At 44.3% G+C, this 23,948-nt stretch overlaps 1 protein-coding gene across 1 annotated transcript in view; it reads left to right on the top strand.

The window, feature by feature from the left end:
* Positions 1–19,190: 19,190 nt before the first annotated feature.
* BCL6 (BCL6 transcription repressor) overlaps positions 19,191–23,948 on the top strand; it is a 73,765-nt gene continuing 69,007 nt past the window's right edge. The window contains exon 1 of the mRNA XM_083504125.1: positions 19,191–19,536. The gene's annotated coding sequence lies outside the window, so the exon portion shown is untranslated. The remainder of the gene's footprint in view (positions 19,537–23,948) is intronic.

Genomic DNA, 23,948 nt, shown 5'->3' with positions numbered 1-23,948 from the left:
CCCCCATCTTGTATTTGTGCCTCTCTTTTTTTTTGCCCAAGTGCAATACTTTACATTTCAAGGGAAGTCATAGTACCGCTCTATTCTACCTTGGTCAGACCACACCTAAAATACTGTGTCTAGTTCAGGGCACCACCATTTCAGAAGGATATGGACTAGGTGACCCTCGGGGTCCCTTTCAACTCTACAGTTCTATGATTCTATAAGGAATGGCAGGAGGGGCCTGGAAAATGCAGACTCAGCAGGAACACCAACCTCCCACCCCCCACCCCCCGGTCACAGCTTCCCCCACGATGGCCTGATAGATTACATTTCTATTTAAATCACAGCAATTATTTTAAAATTCACACCTATATGTATGAATGGAGACATGTAAAGGTTATGCAAATCCATGTCTTCTTTTGCCATCCGTTTTGGTTATACAGTTGCCCCTTTTGGGGGGGGGGGGGCAACGCAGAAGTGACCGGCCTCTAGCAGAAGGTGAAGTCAGGTGGTCTTATTTTGCAGTTCGTGTTCTCTCTTTTTTCATTGTCTTGTCTTCTTCCTTTTCCACACATGTCTGCTTATCTAGCTGGTAATCCTGTGTGCAAGATCCTGTCGTTCTCTGCCTTGCTGTGAAATATAGGGACATGGGAATGTGTGTTATACTGAGTCAGACCGCGGGCCTCTCTATCTCAGCTGCTGTGACCCTGATGGAGAAATCCTCTTCAGAGGAGCACTTCCAGGACAAACACTGCGGGAGAACACATAGTGTCAGGGGACAGCGAGACAGAGGAAGGACTTTGAGGGGTTAGGGCACCCGAGATGCCTTGGCCTCCTTGCAAGACACAGAAGACCCTGGCTCAGAATCACTGCCAGCTTTTGAGTCTCCTGGCCATAGCAAATGCCATGGGAAAAGCACCACAGACTGTATTTTCCCATGTATAACATGCCCCCGTGTATAAGATGACCCTTACTTTGGGGGGACTCCAAATTAAGGAAATGGGGGGAGATTGCCCAGAGATTGCCGCAGCCACCTATCACCCGCCCAATCACAGCTGACAATCTCCTGCTCGCGGCTGCCACAAATCACCCCCCCCCCTGCACTATCTGTGAATAAGACGGCCCCCTATAAACATAATTTGATTTCTTTTTAAAAAAACAACAAGAAATGCTTTCCTCACCTTTTTCTGCTGCAAATTGAGGGGGAACCTTGCTTTCACGTAATGCCACAGCTGATGTTAAGCAGCTGGCAAAATCTGCATCGGTTAAAGACCTTTAAGCAAGAAGCATCTCTCATCCGGCTTCAAGTTGTGGCTCTGAGTTGAGAGTGCGTGCCACAATTTGATGTGGTGCACACAGAAACAAGTTGAGAAATTTATCAAATGCCCCCAGATATGAGCAAGTGCCTAAATTTGAACTGGAAATGAATTAGGCTGCATGACATTGATAGGAGGTTTGCAGATGCGTCAGTGTGAATATGGCGAACAAGGCCTTGTGTTCGGCATTTGCAGAACACAAGCTTAGCTTATCCTGGTCAAAGGTGGCAGCTATTTCTCCCACTGCACATCTTGATTGCACATCTGCAAATGGAATTGCACAAGTGTTTGCTCCTTCTCTGCTCATATTCTCCAGTCTATGGAGTGCTGCAGTAAGTCATTTTTCTTATTCGAGCCAACAAATGCATCAAAGAAGATAATAATAATAATAATAATAATAATAATAATAATAATAATAATAATAAATTTCATTTATATCCTGCCCTCCCTGGCCAGAGCCAGGCTCAAGGCGGCTGACAACAGAAAAAATTACAGTAAAAACATAATTTCTCCTTCAAGGGCCCTATTTTACTTCTCTAACGCTACCTCCTTCTGTTCCTCCAAGCTCACTGTACCAACCCATCAGGGACTGCGGTGCCAAGAAATGGGTTGGTACAATGAGCTTGGAGGAAGAGAAGGAGGTAGCGTTAGAGAAGTAAAATAGGGCCCTTGAAGGAGAAATTTGTTTGATGATCACCCTCTGAAAAGGGCCATAGTTCAGCGGTGGGACACCTGCTTTTTCATGAACCAATGTGAGACTGACTCAACACTCACCTTGAATTATGTATAATACAAATGGATTCCCAAGTTCCCAGGGTAAAGAACAACAAGAAAACAAAACACAACAAAACAAAACACTGCCTTGAATAATTGAACAACGTGCATTAAATTTGAGTCCTACACATTTTGCAACCATTTCAACTTTACCAGTATAGATTGAGTCTCTTGATTCAAGTCAACCTTGCTGTAACCAATAAATTGAGACTGTCATGTTTCCCAAAATCCAACAGACAGCACTCTGGGCGCGATGGCAATGGCATGCTTGATTGTTCGTTATATGAACACCCTATAGGTGGTATTAGAGCTATGATGTGCCATAAATGACCCACCTTATTTTTATGGTTGGAAGTAGTTTTAAATTGCTTTTATGTTGTGTTTTAATGCTGCAGGGGCACCAACTATAGGGGCCCTGGGGGCCCGAGCACCCACAAAAAAATTGTTGTAGCCCCCACACTGCAGGGCCCCCGACACGACTTCCAGTGCCTCGTGAAGCACCGGAAGTCACGTCCCAGGCCTCACAAGACCTCGGAGATGCTGTATGAGGCCTTGCGAGGTCTCAGAAACCTGACTTCTGGTGCCACCACAGAAAAGGCCCATTCCCATGTCGCCATCCTCCAAACCTCTCCTGGAGGGGGCACAATAAGCATTTTAAGGTAAATCTCTCCTAATAATCACATTTTTGTATGCAGTTTTGGTTAAGATACACATCTTCACGGGGAATCCCTCCTAATATAACACATTTCTCCATGGTGTTTTCACTAATGTGGTCCTTTTGGTACCCTTTCCCTCCAACTTCATGTTTTTGTAAACCTCGGTTGGAGAACTGCATTGCAAAATTCAGATTTGTGCAAATCTCAAAGGATGTCTGTTTCGGTTTTCCTATTGTTTTGGAAATCTGATTGGGCTTTAAATGCAAACCGAAGGTAGCTTCTCCCCCGTCCCTCCTGTTCACCCGGAGTCTGCTTAAAAACCTCTAATGAAGAAGACAATTCACCACCTCCTGAGGCAGTCTGTTCCACTGTTAAATAGCTTGTACCATCAGTGTGTGTGTGTGTGTGTGTGTGTGTAGCATTCAAAAATAAGCTCTTTAACCTAGAATTTGAATCCCAACCCTTCAACTTTGGGGCTCCAATCCCACCGACCTTAGTTTCCCCATGTTTCCAAATGTGAAGATGACATAAAATAGGATTTGACAGCTCATAATTGATTTGGCTTCCCTCCCACCCTTTCAGTTTGAATGTCCCACACAGTATCTGTTACTCCTACCTGGACAATTCACTAGCTCTTAAAAAGCCCTTAGCTAATACCCTCACGAATACTACTGATCTACTACAATGAGTGAATCATTCCTGGGTGCGTAAAAGGACAGCTTCGCCATGCACAAGGAAACAGGTGCAAACACCTTTGAGGGATGTTAGAGCTCCAGCCTGGTGAGAGAATATTTGCACAGCAGTTTTGGGTGCCAGCTGGCAAGCTGTTCCTATAATTCATCCGCAAAGTTGCAGTGTAGCCAGGGAGCAGGCAAGCTGTACTCCGGCAGAAATTGTGGGAATTTCCATTGTGGAGGCCGATACAAAAGGAAGATTGTCAAGGTACTTCTTCCGCTTTGTACGCAGCCTGCGAGTCTCACCACAAAAGAGAAAGCACTGCAAAGTGGCGTGGGCTCAGCAATTCGCCAAAGACGAACAGTGCGAGATGACATCTTGATTTCCATCCCTATACTGATCTCCTTCTACGCACCCAGAGTTCCACCGGCAGTACCAGTGGCAGACCTACATTTGGGGGCCCCTGAAGCCTGAACTGCTATGGGGTCACCTTTGCAATCATCATCAGGGTCTGGGTAACCCCTGTTATCGTCTTCAGTGGGGTTCTTCAATGAAAGATCACCACAAATTCTTTTAAAGAAATTAACTACTACATGTCAGATTTTGATTAGAATTGCTGTACTGGATTATCTCACATGTCAAAGTCATTGGTGTGAATAAAAGAATTCCTGTGCCTCATTTTTTGGGAGGTTATGGGAGGGTGAAAATTGGGGAAATGCTATATACATGCATGAATAAAATTGCTTCTGGGTCTCTCCAGAATTATTAAGCTTAAGCTTCATAAGTTTTATAGTCGATCTGGCCCTCAGCTAAGTCTACTTTCTCTTCACCCCTGTGTCAGAGAATGCCACTACCTGTCCCTTAAGATCAGGAGTGGAGTCCCACTCCACTCGTTCTGCCTGGACGCTGAGGTCCAGCACCAAGGGCCTTCTGGCAGTTCCCTCATTGCGAGAAGCAAAGCTACAGGGAACCAGGCAGAGGGCTTTCTCGGTGGTGGCGCCTGCCCTGTGGAACACCCTCCCATCAGATGTCAAAGAGATAAACAACTACCTGACATTCAGAAGACATCTTAAGGCAGCCCTGTTCAGGGAAGTTTTTAATGTATGACATATTAGTGTATTTTTGGTTTTTGTGGAAGCCGCCCAGAGTGGCTGGGGAAACCCAGCCAGATGGGCGGGGTACAAATAATAATAATAGTAATAATAATAATAATAATAATAATAATAATAATAATAATATACTAGTGAGCTGTGGAGTTGGAAGAGACCCAGAGCTATTTCTAGTCCAACTCTCTGCAACAAAGTTGGTGAGATTTGTGGCTCATCTTTCTCTGTGGTTGCCCCAAATCCTGCAAAAACATGGTTGCTCTACCACAGCTTAACAGCATGGATTTCCCACAAAGTTTGCAGAAAGATAGATACCAGTAGATGGTGTGTCAAGGGTTGTAAAGACTGTGGAGAGAATAATTGGGTGCACTCTTCCCACCTTAGATCAAATCTATGTTTCCAGGTGTCATAAGAAAGCTGCAGAGATAGCGCAGGATAGTGCGCACCCCGGAAATGATCTCTTTCAGCTTCTGCCTTCTGGAAGAAGGTACAGGGTTATAAAGACTAGGACTAGCCGCCTGAGAAGCAGTTTCTACCCAAATGCGATTTTGGTTTTAAACGCAGTGTAAGGTAGTCTCTATGGGAGTATATTGTATTTAATTATGGGGTATCAGAGTTTTTAGGGGGTTAACCAGGCTGGGATAGCAGGCTTGTTGGTTTTTGAATGTCTGATGTAGATTTTTTCAATTTCGTTGTTCTGTATGGGACAATGACAATAAAGATTATCGTATCGTATCATATGGTATCGTTTAATATGGTGCTATTTTGATCGTGCTGATTTTAGGTGGATTGTTTTATTGTACGTATTATGTTGGTGTTTGTTATCTGCTTTTGACGTCTATTATCAGCCTATATCCTGATAATTGGAGAGAATATACCTTTCTTAAGTAAACAGAGCTAAATTAGCTTGGATTAGGTGTGCCAAAGTATACTGACCCTGTTCGGCATGGATCAAAAGAGGGAGAAACTTTTATCGGGGAGCTGATGGAAGGATGGGCAAGAAAAACTGATGGAATATGCTGAAATGGCAAAGTTAACTGCAAAACTTAGAGACAAGGACAACAGAGATTTTAAAAGAGACTGGGAACCATTTATGTTGTACCTACAGAAAAACTGTAAAGATGTAGACTCACTAGCAGGGTTTGCGTAAACATTTACAATTAACAACAAAGAAATTAAGATGTAAAAATTGGAAAACGATAAAGTGCCAGAGGAAATGCAAAAATCAGTAGGGTATAAAAATGCGAAGAATATAATAACATTTAAGTTAAAGACTGCATATTAAGGTAAAATAAAACAAGGAGGGGAAATAAACATTCAAAGAACCAGAAAAGGAAGTTGAGGGAAGTTGTGCGGGGGAAGGGGGTTGGGGATTTATATTCTGTTTCATTTTTGAGATAATCTTGATTGTGATGATGATAGAATTTGTAAAACTCAATGAAAAATTATTCGAAAGAGGAAGGATGGGCTGGGGACCTGGGCAGCTGAAACGCCACTTGCCCCCCTGTGGACCTGTCTGTTCCCTTGAGACCATCACTGCACCAGGTGATCCTGCCAACAATGACCACAGGCAGTGGTGACTGCAGGTATGAACGTAATAACGCAATAAGAGACTCTGGATCAGGCTAGTGACCCGTCTAGTCTAGCATCCTGTTTACGATGGCCTGGGACTCGGACTTGGAACCAGAGGAGACTCAGTCCACACTGGGTCCTTTGCCTCAGGCGGCATCTGAACCAAGTCAGAGTGAGAGCATTTGGGTCAAAATTAAGGGAGAGAAGAAGAACAGAGACCTCATTGTGGGAGTTTACTATAGATCCCCAAGCCAAACGGAGGACATAGATGATGCCTTCCTGGAACAGATGGCCAAGCATGCAAAAGGAAGGGAGATAGTAGTAATGGGGGACTTCAATTACCCGGATATTTGTTGGATGTCAAACTCAGCCAAGAGCATAAGGTCAAACAGATTCCTCACTGGCCTTGCAGACAACTTCATTGTCCAGAAAGTGGGAGAAGCAACAAGAGGAACAGCCATTTTAGATCTGGTCCTAACCAATGTTGATGAGCTGGTTAGTGGGGTAGAAGTGGAAGGATCATTAGGTGCGAGTGATCATGCTCTTCTGAAGTTTACTATACAGCGGAAAGGAGCAGCCAAGCATACTAGGACTCAATTTCTTGACTTTAAGAAAGCCGACTTCATAAAACTTAGGGAAGTGCTGGGTGAGATCCCATGGACAGTAATACTAAAAGGAAAGGGAGTTCATGATGGCTGGGAGTTTGTTAAGAGGGAGATAGTAAAAGCACAACGTCAGGCAATACCAATGAGACGGAAACATGGAAGGTGCCTAAAGAAGCCAGGGTGGCTATCTAAAGAACTTTTAACTGAGTTAAGATTAAAAAAGGATGTGTACAAAAAATGGAAAAGGGGGGAAACCACCAAAGAGGAATTCAAACAAATAGCCAGCACGTGTAGACACAAAGTCAGAAAAGCTAAAGCACAGAATGAACTAAGGCTTGCTAGAGAGGTTAAAAGCAACAAAAAAGGCTTTTATGGGTATGTTCGTAGCAAAAGGAAGAACAAAGAAACAGTGGGGTCACTGAGAGGAGAAGATGGTGAAATGCAAACAGGGGACACAGAAAGGGCTGAACTCCTCAATGCCTTCTTTGCCTCAGTCTTCTCCGATAAAGAAAACAATGCCCGACCTGAAGAATTTGGAGCAAATGATTCAGCAGAGGAAACACAGCCCAGAATAACTAAGGAGATAGTACAAGAATACTTGGCTAGTTTAGATGTATTCAAGTCTCCAGGGCCAGATGAACTGCATCCAAGAGTATTAAAAGAACTGGCAGATGTGATCTCAGAACCACTGGCAGTCATCTTTGAGAATTCCTGGAGAACAGGCGAAGTCCCGGCAGACTGGAGGAGGGCAAATGTTGTCCCTATTTTCAAAAAGGGGAAAAGAGAGGACCCAAATAATTACCGCCCAGTCAGTCTGACATCAATACCAGGGAAGATTCTGGAGCAGATCATTAAGCAAACAGTCTGTGAGCACCTAGAAAGGAATGCTGTGATCACCAATAGTCAGCATGGATTTCTGAAAAATAAGTCATGTCAGACTAACCTGATCTCGTTTTTTGACAGAATTACAAGCCTGGTAGATGAAGGGAACGCAGTGGATGTAGCCTACCTTGATTTCAGCAAGGCATTTGACAAGGTGCCCCATGATATTCTTGTAAAGAAGCTGGTAAAATGCGGTCTTGACTATGCTACCACTCAGTGGATTTGTAACTGGCTGACTGACCGAACCCAAAGGGTTCTCATCAATGGTTCCTCTTCATCCTGGAGAAGAGTGACTAGTGGGGTGCCACAGGGTTCTGTCTTGGGCCCGGTCTTATTCAACATCTTTATCAACGACTTGGATGATGGACTCAAGGGCATCCTGATCAAATTTGCAGATGACACCAAACTGGGAGGGGTGGCTAACACCCCAGAGGACAGGATCACACTTCAAAACGACCTAGACAGATTAGAGAACTGGGCAAAAACAAACAAGATGAATTTTAACAGGGAGAAATGTAAAGTATTGCACTTGGGCAAAAAAAATGAGAGGCACAAATACAAGATGGGTGACACCTGGCTTGAGAGCAGTACATGTGAAAAGGATCTAGGAGTCTTGGTTGACCATAAACTTGACATGAGCCAACAGTGTGACGCGGCAGCTAAAAAAGCCAATGCAATTCTGGGCTGCATCAATAGGAGTATAGCATCTAGATCAGGGGTCTGCAACCTTTAAGACAAAAAGAGCCACTTGGACCCGTTTCCGAAGGAAAAAAAACACCTGGGAGCCGCAAAACCATTGTGACATTTAAAGCATGCGCGCCGCTGCCCTCTGATCTGACAGCGGGCGGGAAGGTGACGTTGGGACGGTGTGTGACTAACGCACGCACCACCCCCATGCGACATTACAGCCAGTACAGCGCCCGCCACAGTGGGGAGTGTCGGGGCGCACAATGTGCCTCCTCCCCTCGCTAGTATCCGCCCCGGAGCTGCAGCAAAGGTGTAAAAGAGCCGCATGCGGCTCCGGAGCCGTGGGTGCAGACCCCTGATCTAGATCAAGGGAAGTAATAGTGCCACTGTATTCTGCTCTGGTCAGACCTCACCTGGAGTACTGTGTCCAGTTCTGGGCACCACAATTCAAGAAGGACACTGACAAACTGGAACGTGTCCAGAGGAGGGCAACCAAAATGGTCCAAGGCCTGGAAACGATGCCTTATGAGGAACGGCTAAGGGAGCCGGGCATGTTTAGCCTGGAGAAGAGGAGGTTAAGGGGTGATATGATAGCCATGTTCAAATATATAAAAGGATGTCACATAGAGGAGGGAGAAAGGTTGTTTTCTGCTGCTCCAGAGAAGCGGACACGGAGCAATGGATCCAAACTACAAGAAAGAAGATTCCACCTAAACATTCGGAAGAACTTCCTGACAGTAAGAGCTGTTTGACAGTGGAATTTGCTGCCAAGGAGTGTGGTGGAGTCTCCTACTTTGGAGGTCTTTAAGCAGAGGCTTGACAACCATATGTCAGGAGTGCTCTGATGGTGTTTCCTGCTTGGCAGGGGGTTGGACTCGATGGCCCTTGTGGTCTCTTCCAACTCTATGATTCTATGATTCTATGATTCCTCCTGTGGCTTCCAGCACCTGAGTCTGGTCTGCTTTGTTTAGTCATCTTTTTTTTTTTTTAAAGAGATTTTTATTGAAGTTTCACAAATTATATAATAACAAGACAATAATACAAAGAAACAAAGAAACAAAAACAAGTATAATTTCAATCCTTTATTTTCTTGTAACTTACTTCCCCGACTTCCTCATACCTCCCCTTTCTGTATTCCAATTTCCAATTAATAATTCTGCAAATCCTCTCCCTTGTTATCCATTTAAATTTTTAGACTTTCTTTTCTTTTTACTTAATCATTACAGCTAGAAACCACATAATTTCTAAACCCAGGTCATTCTAACATTCAATAATTATTGAATGTTGTTTAGTCATCTTAGTCGTGTTCGACTTTCATGAGCCCATGAACCAGAGCATGCCTTGGAAACTCTCACTTTCTTCTCAAAGCTTCTCCTTTTTTATGTCCATGAGGTTCTCTTGGCAAAATATTGGAGTGGTTTGTCAGTTCCTTCTCCAGGTGGCTCACATTTAGTCTAAACTCTTGGCTATGACCTGTCAGTCTTGGGTGGCCCTGCACAGTATAGCTCACAGCTTCTTGGAGTAATTCAAGCCGCTTCGCCACAACAAGGCAGTGATCCATGAAGATCTGCTTTACACCAGCTTAACTCAAGCCAAGGGAGCTTCGACTGGCTTCCCAGCCTGAGGATTGCTCCCTAGGTTAGGCATTACTAACAAGTCCATTGATTCAAATAAGTCTGGTCTGAGTAAAGACTCAGCCAGGTACAACTCAATGGATAGAAGGAACGTTGAAGTAAAGTCCAAGCACCTACCTGAGCAAAACTCTGGCAAGGCTTCTATCCTCTTCTTCCTCTTTGGCGATCACTCATAGCCAAGTAAGATTGTCTTCCATGAACACGGTTTTAACAATGAGTCCGTAAGTGACTGTGGAGGCCAATTCTGGATCCACACGTCCTTCCAAAGTGGGGACATAGGTTTCCGGGCAGGAGTTGATCGCGGTGAGGGTTTGCCAAGGGTGCCTTCCTCTTAGCACGTTTCTCCCTTACGTCCTGAGTTCGAGTGTCTTCAAAGCCCATGACACCTTTGGTAAAGGCTGTTCTCCAACTGGAGCACTCGCTGGCAAATGTTTCCCAGTTGTCAGTGTTTATACTACATTTTTTTAGATTTGCCTTGAGACAGTCTTTAAACCTCTTTTGTTGACCACCAGCATTACGCTTTCCATTTTTAAGTTCAGAATAGAGTGGTTGCTTTGGAGGAGAATAATCAGGCATCCGCACAACGTGACCAGTCCAACGAAGTTGGTGTTGAAGAATCATCGCTTTGACACTGATGATCTTTGCTTCTTCCAGGATGCTGGCATTAGTTTGCCTGTCTTCTCAAGCGATGTGTAAAAATTTTCGGAGACACCGTTGATGGAATCTTTCAAGGAGCTGGAGATGGTGTTTCTATCCAATGTCTTCTTGCACCACTAAATCTCCTACCGCAGCATAGTAGAGACAGCCACAATGTTAGATAAAACAAATTGCAGTATTATAATAAGACTGGAAATTGAACTAGACAATGCAAGTCTAATTTGCTTTATAAGGACCACAGATATCAAATTATGGCGGTGAAGTGCTATACTTGTACAAACGATGTGGGTTACCCCCAGCTGCTCCTTCTCTATGAAACAGCAAATGGATCCTGGTCCCATGACAACCACTCAGGGAAGATTTGCTCAATTGCTAGCTCATCTCCGAGAATTAATAAAGCCTTTCTTTTGAATGCAATCTCCTGCTAGCATTTCCCAGATTACCCTTTACTAGGTGAAATTTATACATTCAAATGGATCATCTTTGGAAAAGGCATGGGGTGTGTGTGTGTGGAGGAGCACTTTTAAAAAAGCTTCTCGTGAATACTCTCCCTATTTTTATATGGATGTTCTTGTACCTCATACATCCACCCCAATTCCCTTCATTTTGCGTATGGTGGAACCAGAATGGCAGCCTTCGCCTCTAAATAGCGAGTGGTCCAGCATTCATGAAGTGCTATTTAATTACGATATCCACTGTTTCTTGTATTACTATAATACCACTGTTACTTGGTGGAATTCAGTATGTACATCAGGGGGAAATGTACGTAGAAATGCACACATTTGTGAAAATAACACACAAAATTGCATCGCAGTAGCAGAAATTGGTTTTAAAAATTGTGCATATTAGGGAAAGTCACATACAAAAAATGCATATAAGGGGAGGAATCTGCACTAAAATACTGGTGAGTTTTGTGAGAGATTTTTCCGGGGCGATCACAAATGGATGTGGAAATGTGGAGAGCTAGACTTATGGTTGCAAAGAAGGAGGAACAGCCTAACACAGTGGCTAAATGATGTCTATTTTTACCTTTTTTCGAGTTTGTTGCATGGTGTTATGTTCTTATTAAATCATATATAACATAGCAGTATACAGTGGTATCTTGGGTTAAGTACTTAATTCATTCCAGAGCTCCATTCTTAACCTGAAATTGTTCTTAACCTGAAGCACCACTTTAGCTAATGGGGCCTCCTGCTGCTGCCGTGCCACCGGAGCACGATTTCTGTTCTCATCCTGAAGCAAAGTTCTTAACCTGAGGTACTATTTCTGGGTTAGCGGAGTCTGTAACCTGAAGCGTCTGTAACCCGAGGTACCACTGTACACATATTTTAAAAATAAATACACCCTATTCTTTAAATAAATTGATAAATGAGCAGAGAGAAAATGTGACAGATAATAATAGTGGCAGTAGTGTAAAGACGAACATTGCCTCCCCTCAAGGCACCTTCATGTCTCCAGATTTCCTCCAGAGCTATCTATAACAACCTGGGAATCCAGAAGAGATCAAGGCACAGCCTGGTGTTGCCCACATCTCAGGAGCTTCCCAGCTTTACTGCTGCTCCATGAAGGACTCCCAACCTTTTTGTCTCCCCATTGCTTCCAGCCTTGCTTTTCCTCTCCTTCATTTTCCCTTTTCTGAAGCACCTCAACTTGTCCAAAAGCCAAGGGAGTGATGCCAGAACCCCACCCAGGCTGGAGGTGAAAACAGGAGCAGGGTGAACTGGTCCGTCTCCCAGAAGAAATGAGAACTGACCAAGGCTTCATCTGAAGAGAGGATGTGAGTTGACCTCCTGGAGCTGCCCTTGGAGCACCCAAGGTACTCAGCTGTGTTTGAAAGGCGTGGCTTCCCATTGGGAGGTTGAACAAGGATTGCTCAGGGAGACTCTTGAGAGTCCCATGGACTGCAAGAAGATCAAACCATTCTTAAGGAAATCAGCCCTGAGTGCTCACTGGAAGGACAGATCGTGAAGCTGAGGCTCCAAGACTTTGGCCAATTCATGAGAAGGGAAGACTCCCTGGAAAAGACCCTGATGTTGGGAAACATGGAGGGCACAAGGAGAAGGGGGCAACAGAGGACGAGATGGTGGGACAGTGTTCTCGAAGCTACCAGCATGAATTTGACCAAACTGCGGGAGGCAGTGGAAGACAGGAGTGCCTGGCGTGCTCTGGTCCAGGGGGTCACGAAGAGTCGGACACGACTAAATTACTAAACAACAACAACAACAGGGGAGACCTGTCATGTGGTGTTTGTTGCCCTCATCTAGCCAGACAGCAACATGGCTGTCCTCCTTCAGCTTCCACCCAAGCACCAAGGTCAACGCTGAGATAAATGTGTGGGATATCCCATCAATGGAGAGGTTGAGTGTCCTCTTGCACAATTCATTTTCTTTTTGCTCAGAGAGATCTCGAAAGCCCGAGATTTGGGGAGGGCCATAGCTCAGTGGCAGAACATCTGCCTGGAATGCAGAAGGTTCCAGGTTTGATTACCCCATGGCATCTACAGGCAGATTCCCGCTTTGTAATCCTGGAGAGCGGCTGTCAATCAAAGTGGACCATACTGAACCAGGTGGACTAATAGTCTGGCCGCATTCACACCATAGATTTAAAACACTGCCAAACCACCCCAAAAAGCCACGACTGCCCCCAAAGTTGCCACCTTCCATTGCCTGTGAAGAAACTCCATTCATCATGACCTCACCAGAACAGCTACACTTTCTAGGAATCGCTGAACTGCCCCAGTCTCTCAGGTGCCGTGAGCAACAACCAGGAGCAAAGACTCCCCTGATCCAATGGTTGCATAACACTTTTGTTTCCTTCCTAATTGTTATTAAATTTTCTGTTTTACATTTTAGAATATTCATTTAAACAACCTTAAAATATCAGTAACTTCCCTTTCTTGGTAAAGACTTGACGTTTTCATCCCCAAACATTTTTGATTTGAGTTTCCACAGATATGAGGCTGCATTTTATTGTTGTATTTTAATCTTGTTTTTAAGATGTATTTTAATCAATTGTTTTTATACCTGGTGTTAGTCACCCTGAGCCCGGTCTTGGCTGGGGAGGGCCAGCATGACTAAGCTGCTTCTGGCAAACCAGAGCAGCGCATGGAAACGCCGTTTACCTTCCCACCAGAGCGGTACCTATTTATCTACTTGCATTTTGATGTGCTTTCGAACTTCTAGGTTGGCAGGAGCAGGGACTGAGCAATGGGAGCTCACCCCGAAATGGGGATTTGAACCGCCGACCTTCTGATCGGCAAGTCCAAGGCTCTGTGGTTTAACCCACAGCGCCACCCGCGTCCCTTAAACAAAACATTAAAAACACGATAAAACATCAAACATTAAAAAACTTCCCTAAACAGGGATGCCTTCAGATGTCTTCTAAATGTCATGTAGTTGTTTATCTCTTTGACATCTAATGGGAGGGCGTTCCACAGGGAGGGCGCCACTACCGAGAAGGCCCTCTGCCTGGTTCCCTGTAATTGGCTTCTCGCAATGAGGGAACCGCCAAAAGGCCCTTGGAGCTGGACCTCAGTGTCTGGGCTGAACGATGGGAGTGGAGACACTCCTTCAGGTCTACTGGACCGAGGCCGTTTAGGGCTTTAAAGGCCAGCACCAACATTGGAATTGCCATCTCCTCCTCCATGAATCTGTCTAATCCTCTCATAAAGCCATCAAGGATGGCAGCCATAATTGCCTCTTATGGGAAAGAGCTCCACAATTTAACCATGTGCGGCATAGTTTCTTTCTTTCAAAGCCAACTCTACTTCATAGCCATCATGTCTCCATTATACTTGACATGGTTCTCATGTGCTCCATGCGAGTTGCACCCCAATCCAACCCCTTCTGGGCATTTCTGTCCTTCTGGCGACCATGAAGCATATTTGTGGTGTCTTAGTTGTGGGCACAGACCTTTCCCCATAAACGCCCAGGTGTTGTGGCCTAGATAGAGTTGCTAAATGCAATAATCCCACTTGAAAAAGCTAGCCACTGACTCGAGAGAACGTGTAGCTCTCTGGGCATTTAATTTTGGTTGGGTTGAGAAACAGATTTAGCAACAGAGAGCTGGCAACCCTGGACTTTCTCGAAATAAATACATCACAGGCAGCAGGCCTGGCCTCCACCCACAGCACCCTGTCTGCCAGCGTGCCTTGATCTCATTTCTTTGAAGATTTGGAATCAGCAAGCCAACGTGACCCGGGGAAGGTACCATGCCATATACCGTATTTTTCGCTCTATAAGACGCACCAGACCACAAGACGCACCTAGTTTTGGGAGGAGGAAAACAAGAAAAAAAATATATTCTGAATCTCAGAAGCCAGGACAGCAAGAGGGATCGTGAACACAGCAATCCCTCTTGCTGTTCTGGCTTCTGGGATAGCTGCACAGCCTACATTCACTCCATAAGACGCACACACATTTCCCCTTACTTTTTAGGAGGGGAAAAGTGAGTCTTATAGAGCAAAAAATATGGTATTCTCCAAAGAGCTGGTTGTGTCTTTGGGGGGAGTGGCAAATGGGATGGTTTCAGTTGACGCAAGTTGTGTGAGGAGTGTTACATTGGAAGATTCAGGACAGATAAGGTAAAGCCCTTCTCCACGCATCACGTAATTAAACCATGGAACTCCCTCCCACAGGAGGCAGTGGGTGAGGGTCACCAACTGGGATGGCTTTAAAATAAGATTAGACAAATTCATGGAAGAGGAGAGCGCTAGTTGCTGGAAACCATAGGAGGGGAGAGTCGACTCTTGTACTCAAATGCTGCTTGTGTGGTTCCCACGCGCATCTCATTGGCCACTGTGGGAATAAGATGCTGCACTAGATAGAGCACTGGTCTAATCCAGCAAGCTCTTCTTATGTTCTTATGTGAGGATGGGTGGTGATGCCTTGGAACTGAGCACATTGCATGAAGGAAATAGCCGAGTATCAATGTCGTATCCTAGGTAATGGGGGGGGGGGGACTTCACATTTTACAAAAACTACTGTGGTACCTCGGGTTACAGACACTTCAGCTTACATACGCTTCAGGTTACAGACTCCGCTAACCCAGAAATATTGCTTCAGGTTAAGAACTTTGCTTCAGGATGAGAACAGAAATCGTGTTCTGGCGGCGTGGCGGCAGCGGGAGGCCCCATTAGCTAAAATGGTGCTTCAGGTTAAGAACAGTTTCAGGTTAAGAACGGACCTCCGGAACGAATTAAGTACTTAACTTGAGGTACCACTGTATAGGGTTTTTTGTCATGGTAGTGTTTTCGATTTATTGTTATGAGTTTGGAGAAGTATCAGTCTGGATGATGCCCCGAATCCAGTGCCAGATTTACATATAAAATAAACAATCTATATTGTAGTTTAGGGTCCCACTCTCTTGGGGGCCCCCAAAAAATTTAAAGGGAAAAAAACCTGGATGTACATTTCCAAAATATAAGATAAAAAACAAATAAAACAAAATCTATATACAGCAGCAGTGTTTTGTGTTGTGTGGGCTCCTATGATGTAATTACGTCCATAAATTACCATGCAGCGTATCAGTTACAGATAGGTAGCCGTGTTGGTCTTCCATAGTCAAAATAAAAAAGTTCCTTCCAGTAGCACCTTAAAGACCAACTAAGTTAGTTCTTGGTATGAGCTTTCGTGTGCATGCACACTTCTTCAGATACACTGAAACAGAAGTTGCCAGATCCTTCTATATAGTGAGAAGGTGGGGAGGGGTATTACTCAGAAGGGTGGTGGGAATGGGTGATTGGCAGATAGCTGAGATGAGCCTGTTGACGACTCTTAACGACTGCAATAGGTCTTACAGGAAAAGGCAAGGGGTGAGAAGGTGAAAAATGGCTTAGTCATGTATAATGAGATAAGAATCCAATGTCTTTGTTCAGACCAGGTCTCTCCATGGTTTTAAGTTTGGTAATGAGTTGCAATTCAGCAGCTTCTCTTTCCGGTCTATTTCTGAAATTCCTTTGTAGTAAAACAGCTACTTTGAGATCTTATATAGAATGTCCTGGGAGATTGAAGTGTTCTCCTACTGGTTTCTCTGTTTTGTGATTCTTGATGTCAGATTTATGTCCGTTTATTCTTTGGCATAAGGTTTGGCCTGTTTGTCCAATATAGAGAGCTGAAGGACACTGTTGGCATTTGATGGCATACACAATGTTAGACGATGAGCAATTAAATAGTCCCGAGATGGTATGTGTGATGTTGTTGGGGCCAGTAATGGTGTTGTCCTGGTGTATGTGGCAGCAAAGTTGGCATCTGGGTTTATTGCAGGCTCTGGTGCCAGTGTCCGTGTTAAGTCTGGTTGTAGTATTAGGAGTTGTTTAAGATTGGGTGGCTGTCTGTAGGCAATGAAAGGTCTTCCTCCCAGGGCTTCCTCCCTGGGAGGAAGACCTCTCATTGCCTACAGACAGCCACCCAATCTTAAACAACTCCTAACCCACAATAATACTACATGCAGCGTATATTCAACACAAAAGAACAGTGACAGTTTGTTGTTGACAAAGGACAGCTGGACATATAAAGGGCCCCATGACTTTCAGGAGCTTAGGACCTCAACAAACCTCAATCCAGGCCTGCCTTCATCCCTTCCAGTTCCTGGGGTTCTGTGTCTGGAGGGGTGGTAGAATGTATGGGAGCAAGCTTGCCAAACCAGTCACTTTGTCTAGGTGATGGTTTTGGCTGATTGGTTAAGTAGCACAATTGGCGCAACCAACAAAGCTGCTCTGTGCCATAGGACAAATGGGTGGGGGGCTTCCCTTCTTACCTAGATACTAGGTAGGACAGGCACGTCCGGACAGTTTAATCCTGGGGCAGTTTATCTCCTGAGGTAAAATCCCCCCAAAAGCCCAACAACGTCTGGTGGGAATGTAAGAAAGTAAAAAAACTTCTAGGAAATGATATATAATGAGATGAAAAAGATGTTGAAATATACATTTTTTAAAAAAACCAGAAGCATTTTTACTTGGTATTATAGGTGAAGATATTAATAGGCAAGATGTTAAATTGTTTTTATATGCAACAACAGCAGCAAGAGTATTGTTAGCCAGAAATGGAAGCAAGAAGAAATTCCGACGAAAGAAGAATGGCAGACAAAATTAATGGACTGCACAGAATTAGATAAAATAACAGGAAGGATTTGAAACCTGTGGGACCAGAGATTCACAGAAGATTGGAAGAAATATACGAACTATTTGAAGAGCAACTGTAATCAACAAATTACGCTAGTAGGACTACAAGAAGTTTTGTAAGGAGAAATATATGAAATATTGCAAAGTAGAGAAAGAATAGAGATATTAGTTATGAGATTTAAATGTAATAGTCAAAGTAAGAAATGTATATTAAGTGAATATATTGGAAAATTTTCAGATGTGATTGATGGAAGTCAAAAAAATGCTATAAGATATGAAAGTATGTTTAATTATTGTTGAAAATGATATGTTGAAAAACTAATAATTTTTATTATTATTATTATTTTAAAAAAAGAAAAAGCCCAGCAACTTCACAACTCAGCCCGGACACTGAGATCCAGCACCGAGGGCCTTCTGGCGGTTCTCTCATTGCGAGAAGTGAGGTTACAGGGAACCAGACAGAGGGCCTTCTTGGTAGTGGCACCCGCCCCGTGGAATGCCCTCCCTTCAGATGTGAAGGAAATAAGCAGCTATCTTCTTTTTAAAAGGCATCTGAAGGCAGCTTTAATATTTAACGCTGTATTGTTTTTAACACTCAATTGGAAGCCGCCCAGAGTGGCTGGGGAAACCCAGCCAGATGGGTGGGGTATAATTGTTGTTGTTGTTGTTGTTGTTGTTGTTGTTGTTATTCAATCCTAAAAAAAGAGCTCAACAACTTTGGGGTAAAATCCCCCAAAAAGCTCAACAACCTCAATCCTAAAAAAGCTCAATAATTTTGGTCAGCCCTCACGCACGTTCACTTCATCAAATCTGGCCCTCTTTGGAAAAAGTTTGGGCACCCCTGAGGTAGGAGAACCATAGACAGAGAAGGTTTGTGAGCTGAGCTGGAACAGGCTGGAAGCTGGATCCACAGAGACCTGCTTCCTCTGTGCTGGATCCAAAGCTGCGACTAATGGATTTGCAAGATCTGTTGGGGTGTCGATGCCCTGAGCTCCCCCACCTTATGCTCAGGTTGTACATGTGTGTAAGTAGAACCATGTACCCTAAAAGCTCTACCGTCTCCACTGACCTCCATTCTCTGGAAACAGAACCCTGGGGAAATTCTGGAATCTCTCACCACTCAGAGAATGGGGTGGCATGTAACATTATTTTTTAATTTTATCATATCACGGGTACCGCCTTTGATCATCTGTGCTCATAGTTGGCTCCACATAAGAGAAGCATCTCTTTCTCACCTTAAACAAAATGCAAATTGCTCATTTTAATTATCCATCGTCCCCTGGCTCTCTTCTTATTCCCGAGATTAAACCACAAAGCATGCACTGTTCCTCTCCAAGGAGAAGGGCCTCAAAGTCCTGAACCTTTGCAGATTCCATTGGCCAAGCATTCATCTTATGACTCCTGTCTCATTTGGTTTCATCCTTCCGAGAGGCTGGTTCCTAGAGTGAGCTGCTTGCCTTTCAATCACCGGCTCACATCTTGGGGTGTGTCTCTCCACACCTGCTTTTGGTGAACTGGAAAGGCACCTTCTCGCTGTTGACTGAAATCAGGCGTCCCAAAAGCGTTTGCGCCTTCAACTGGGGAGACTTGGCAGCTTGCACAAGGAGCTGTGCTCCACCAGGACACAACCTTGGCTGTTTAGGCAAGCATGAGGTGTCCCGGGGACACGCCCCTACTTGACTAGATTCAGTATGGTACTGGGAGCTTGCCCAAGTTCAGAGACAGGAAAAGAGCCGGCAGGCGTTGTAAAAGCTGGCAAATGTGTGGAAACCAGAGTGGCGACTTCGGAGTAGAAAGTGGTTGAACCGGAGTCAACAGAGGCAAGGAGGCACCTTGGAAGATGCGACTGTAGCACCCTCAGCAAGGCAAGGTAAGCCTGTGGTCAACAGTTTCTGCTCATCTGAAACCCCGTGCTTTGATGCAGAATGAGAAACACGCGATCTCAGTCAACATTGCCCAGGAGGATCAAGAGATGGTCTAATGGCAGACGATCTCTAGGAACGAGTTCTTAGAAGCTGTGAGACCAATTGCTTACTCACATCCTTGTGTAGAGAAGGCAGGCTCCATAACTCTATGCCTTTGCTTGCCTTCTGCAAACCTTTTTATTTTCTTCCCAAACCTTTCTCAATGAAGGCTTAACTGTATTCACACATTATTCTTAGTGGAACAGAGCGGTGTTTATATTCTTCTTGCTATCAAGATTTATAACATGAGCTGAACCTATTTTGTATTTTACATATGGATGTTGCGGTCAGCCACTTAGATGCACCCGTTTGAAGCATTGTATAATCAGGGCCAGATTTAGGTCTGATGAGGCCCTCAGCTCCTGAAGGTCATGGGGCCCTTTATATGTCCAGCTGTCCTTTGCCAACAACAAATTGTCACTATTGTTAGTGTTGAATATATGCTATATGGTAATTTATGGACCTCATAGGTATGTAGGATTTATTTTTATTTATTTTCATCTTATATTTTGGAAATGTACATCCGTTTTTTTTTCCTTTAGTTTTTTTTGGGGGGGCCCAAGAGATTGGGGCCCTAAGCTATAACTTGTTTAGCTTATACATAAATCCGGCACGGAGTATAATAATGGTCTGCTCTGAGTATTCTTACTTTTCATGAATTATTCTTTGCAAATTTAGTAAAGGAGAGGAATGGAGAAAAACTAAAAATATATAATTGGGGGGGGGATTATTTAAACATATAAGTTCAAATAGTCTATTCCATGAGCTGCTCCTCATTTTTCAACCTCAGGTTTCCACTTCACCCTGTATGAACTTGCCCAGGTAAACACTACTGATAGCGCTACTAATAAATGGGGAAGAATAGTGTTTTTTATTTACACCTTCAGCACCCTCCCCTCCATGGCTGCCTCCTTGTCTTAGCACACCCCTAGGATATCCCTCTGCCTAGTGGAAGGTACTGACCACTTTGGGAACTGTTTTCCTAAACCATGTCACATACCGTATTGGCCTGAGTATAAGCCTCACGTTTTTTCCAAATTCTGAACGTGAAAAGTTAGTTAAAGTGCGGCTTAAATTTGCAACCTTGCAAAAAATCAGCTTTTATGATATTGCTGCTGAAACAGACATACGGTAAAATGGAACGGGTATGAGCGCCTGTGGAATTTTAAAGGGCCAGCTTATATTCAGGTATTGTCTTTTTTTTCTCTCTCTCTCCCCCCCCCCCTGAATTTTAAAGGTGTGGCTTATGTTCGGGTGCGGCTTATATTTGGGCAAATACGGTAATCAATAGAGGTGATTCCTTTGCGAGAGGCTCAGCCACTCCCTCTGACGGCCACGCCTCTGCTAAGGTTGCATATCCTTTTGGGTTTATGCAGGAATTCTTTAATTATACAACGTTCGCAATGAGGAATGCATCGCCGACAATTAGCACAGCTCTCTCTGCGTTGCCCTTCAGCAAGACCTGTTTTCTGGGCAACATACTCAGGCAAATCATGTGGCATGCTCCAGTAGCTTCTTCCAGTGTGGCAACCTTAATACTTAGCAGAAGTTGCCTACCTTCTCTGAAAACTTTGGAGCGCACAGAATAAGAACTGTTTGGTATTCTTCCTGAGTGCTTTCTCCCAGATCAGGGGTCTGCAACCCGCGGCTCCGGAGCCGCATGTGGCTCTTTTACACCTTTGCCGCGGCTCCGGGGCGAATACTAGCGAGGGGAGGAGGCGCATTGTGCACCCCGACACTCCCCACTGTGGCGGGCGCTGTACTGGCTGTGACGTCGCATGGGGGCGGTGCATGCGTTAGTCACGCACCGTCCCGACGTCACCTTCCCGCCCGCTGTCAGATCGCGGCTCCGGAGATATATTTGTTTTAAATGTTGCAATGGTTTTGCGGCTCCCAGTTGTTGTTGTTTTTTCGGAAACGGGTCCAAGTGGCTCTTTTTGTCATAAAGGTTGCAGACCCCTGGCCCAGATGGATCCTAGGAGCCCTTGAGAATCCTAGGCGATTGTCAAGACATGGCTTTCCTCACTTCCTTTTACTCCGATTGGCTGCAGCCGGCACTAAGGGGGATAGGACTTATTCTCGGTGACTCAAACACACCTTTACACTGATTTTTGATCTTAATACAGTGGTGCCCCGCAAGACGAAATTAATTCGTTCCGCAAGTTTTGTCGTCTAGCGAATTTTTCGTCTTGCGAAGCACGAAATCCCATAGGAATGCATTGAAAATCAATTAATGCGTTCCTATGGTCAAAAAAAGTCCAAACAAAGCCAAATTTGGTACAACAACAGTTTATTAACTGCTCTTTAAAGTCACACATACTGTAAAGAGCAGTTCAAAAATTTAAGGGAAAATAAATTAACTTTATAAACAAAACATGTCTTTGTTTTTAGTCAAAGAAAAAAAGTCGCGAGACGTTTTCGTCTTGCGAAGCAAGCCCATAGGGGAAATTCGTCTTGCGAGGCAAATCGCGAATGGAAAAAACTTTCGTCTAGCGAGTTTTTTGTATTGCGAGGCATTCGTCTTGCGGGGCACCACTGTATATCTTAATAAATATCTTAATAAATATCTTAATAAGGATCAGGATAATAAGGAGGGAAAGAAATTGCTGAATTACCGGTAATTAATTGAATTGGAACACAAAAAAGGGAGGTATGAGGAGGTCAGGGAAACAAGGATATGAATGTAAGATATGGAAAGGTTGTTTTTTTATTTATGTTTTTTTCCTTTTTTTCTGTAAGTGTACTTATTTTTTTTATTCTGTATTTTTCTTGTATTTTTATTTTTGTCTTTTACTTTTGTATTTCTTGTTTTTATGTAATTCCTTTTTCTGAAACTTTAATAAATATTTTATAAAACAAACAAACAAACACACCTTTACATGCTGTTTGGGTGGCCCTTGGACCCTGGAGACTGGGACCAATGTGCAGCAATAGGTTCAGGTCTGCAACCCCAGACCACTGCCCCACTGATGTCCAGCAAAGAATTTCCGGAAGTAGTATCAAAGAAACATACCGTAGATTCTGGTGTATTAGGCAACTGGGCGTGTACGATGACCCCCAACTTTTGCTGTTCAAGTTTAGAGTTTTAGAGTTATAGAGTTTGAGCGCCTCCAGGGGCAGAGCGCGCACCCCTCCACTGCCTCTGCCATCGCAGAAGCAGCAGCAGCCCGAGGTGAGGCGTTTGGCGGGCGGGCAGGTAAGCGCCACGCTTGGAAGGACTTTCCACAACCCCTTCTGTGGGAAGGGAGGAGGAGCGACGGCAGAAGGGGCGCCACTGCTCACCGGCTCCCTCTCCTCCTTCCCAACACGTATACCCGGCGTATAAGACGACCCCCGACTTTTGGGGTGATTTTCCAGGGATAAAAAGTCATCTTGTACGCCGGAACATACGGTAAATAACTGTAGAGTCGGGAGGGACCCAAAGCGTCATCTAGGCCAGTCCAAAGCAAACTACAGCGGTACCTTGATTCTCAAGTGCCTTGGAACTCAAACAACTTGGAACCCAAACACTGCAAACCCAGATGTAAGTGTTCCGGTTTGCGAACTTTTTTCAGAAGCCGAATGTGCTCCATTTTGAGTGTTACACTTCCAGTTTGAGTGCCACAATTCCGTTTTGAGTGTTACGCTGAGGTCTGTCTGTTTTGACTATTAATTTTGCATTTTTGTGGCTCTTTTTTGTTTTTGTGACTGTGTGGAACCCAGTTCAGCTACTGATGGATTTATTGATTGATTGTGTGGCTGCAGTACATTGTTTGTTGCTTTCATTTTATGAACCAATGGTCTCGTTAGATAGCAAAATTCATGTTAAATTGCTGTTTTAGGGGTTGTTTTTAAAAGTCCGGAACGGAACGGATTAATCCATTTTGCATTACTTTCTATGGGAAAGCGCTTTGGTTTTAGAATACTTTGGTTTTGGAACAGAATTCTGGAACGGATTAAGTTTGAGAACGAAGGTACCACTGTACTGAATAATCCCTTATAGATGGCCATGCAAACTTCTGTTTTAAAACCTCCGGTGAACAATAACGCAATTAACACTTAAGGGCGAAACGACAGCCCGAGAGCAGCATGGATTAAAGATATTACGTCTTAAAACTTGAGGCAATGAAAGCTGGCAATGCATGTTAAAAGGCAATTGTCAAGAAATGATTTCCGATTCCTGGCAAAAGATGCAAATTTGGACAATGGTCCAGTTAAGGAACCTGCGGAGTTCCACTGTCTGGGTGGGTACTGACCTAGGGTTACCAGACGTCCCCGGTTCCCGGGGACAGTCCCCAGATTTGCAAATCTGTTCCTAGGAAACATGGCAGCGGCAGCC

This window comes from Podarcis liolepis (genome assembly GCF_965112155.1).
Source record: "Podarcis liolepis genome assembly, chromosome: 5".
NCBI lineage: Eukaryota > Metazoa > Chordata > Lepidosauria > Squamata > Lacertidae > Podarcis > Podarcis liolepis.
This window is presented reverse-complemented; position numbering and strand designations above follow the sequence as displayed.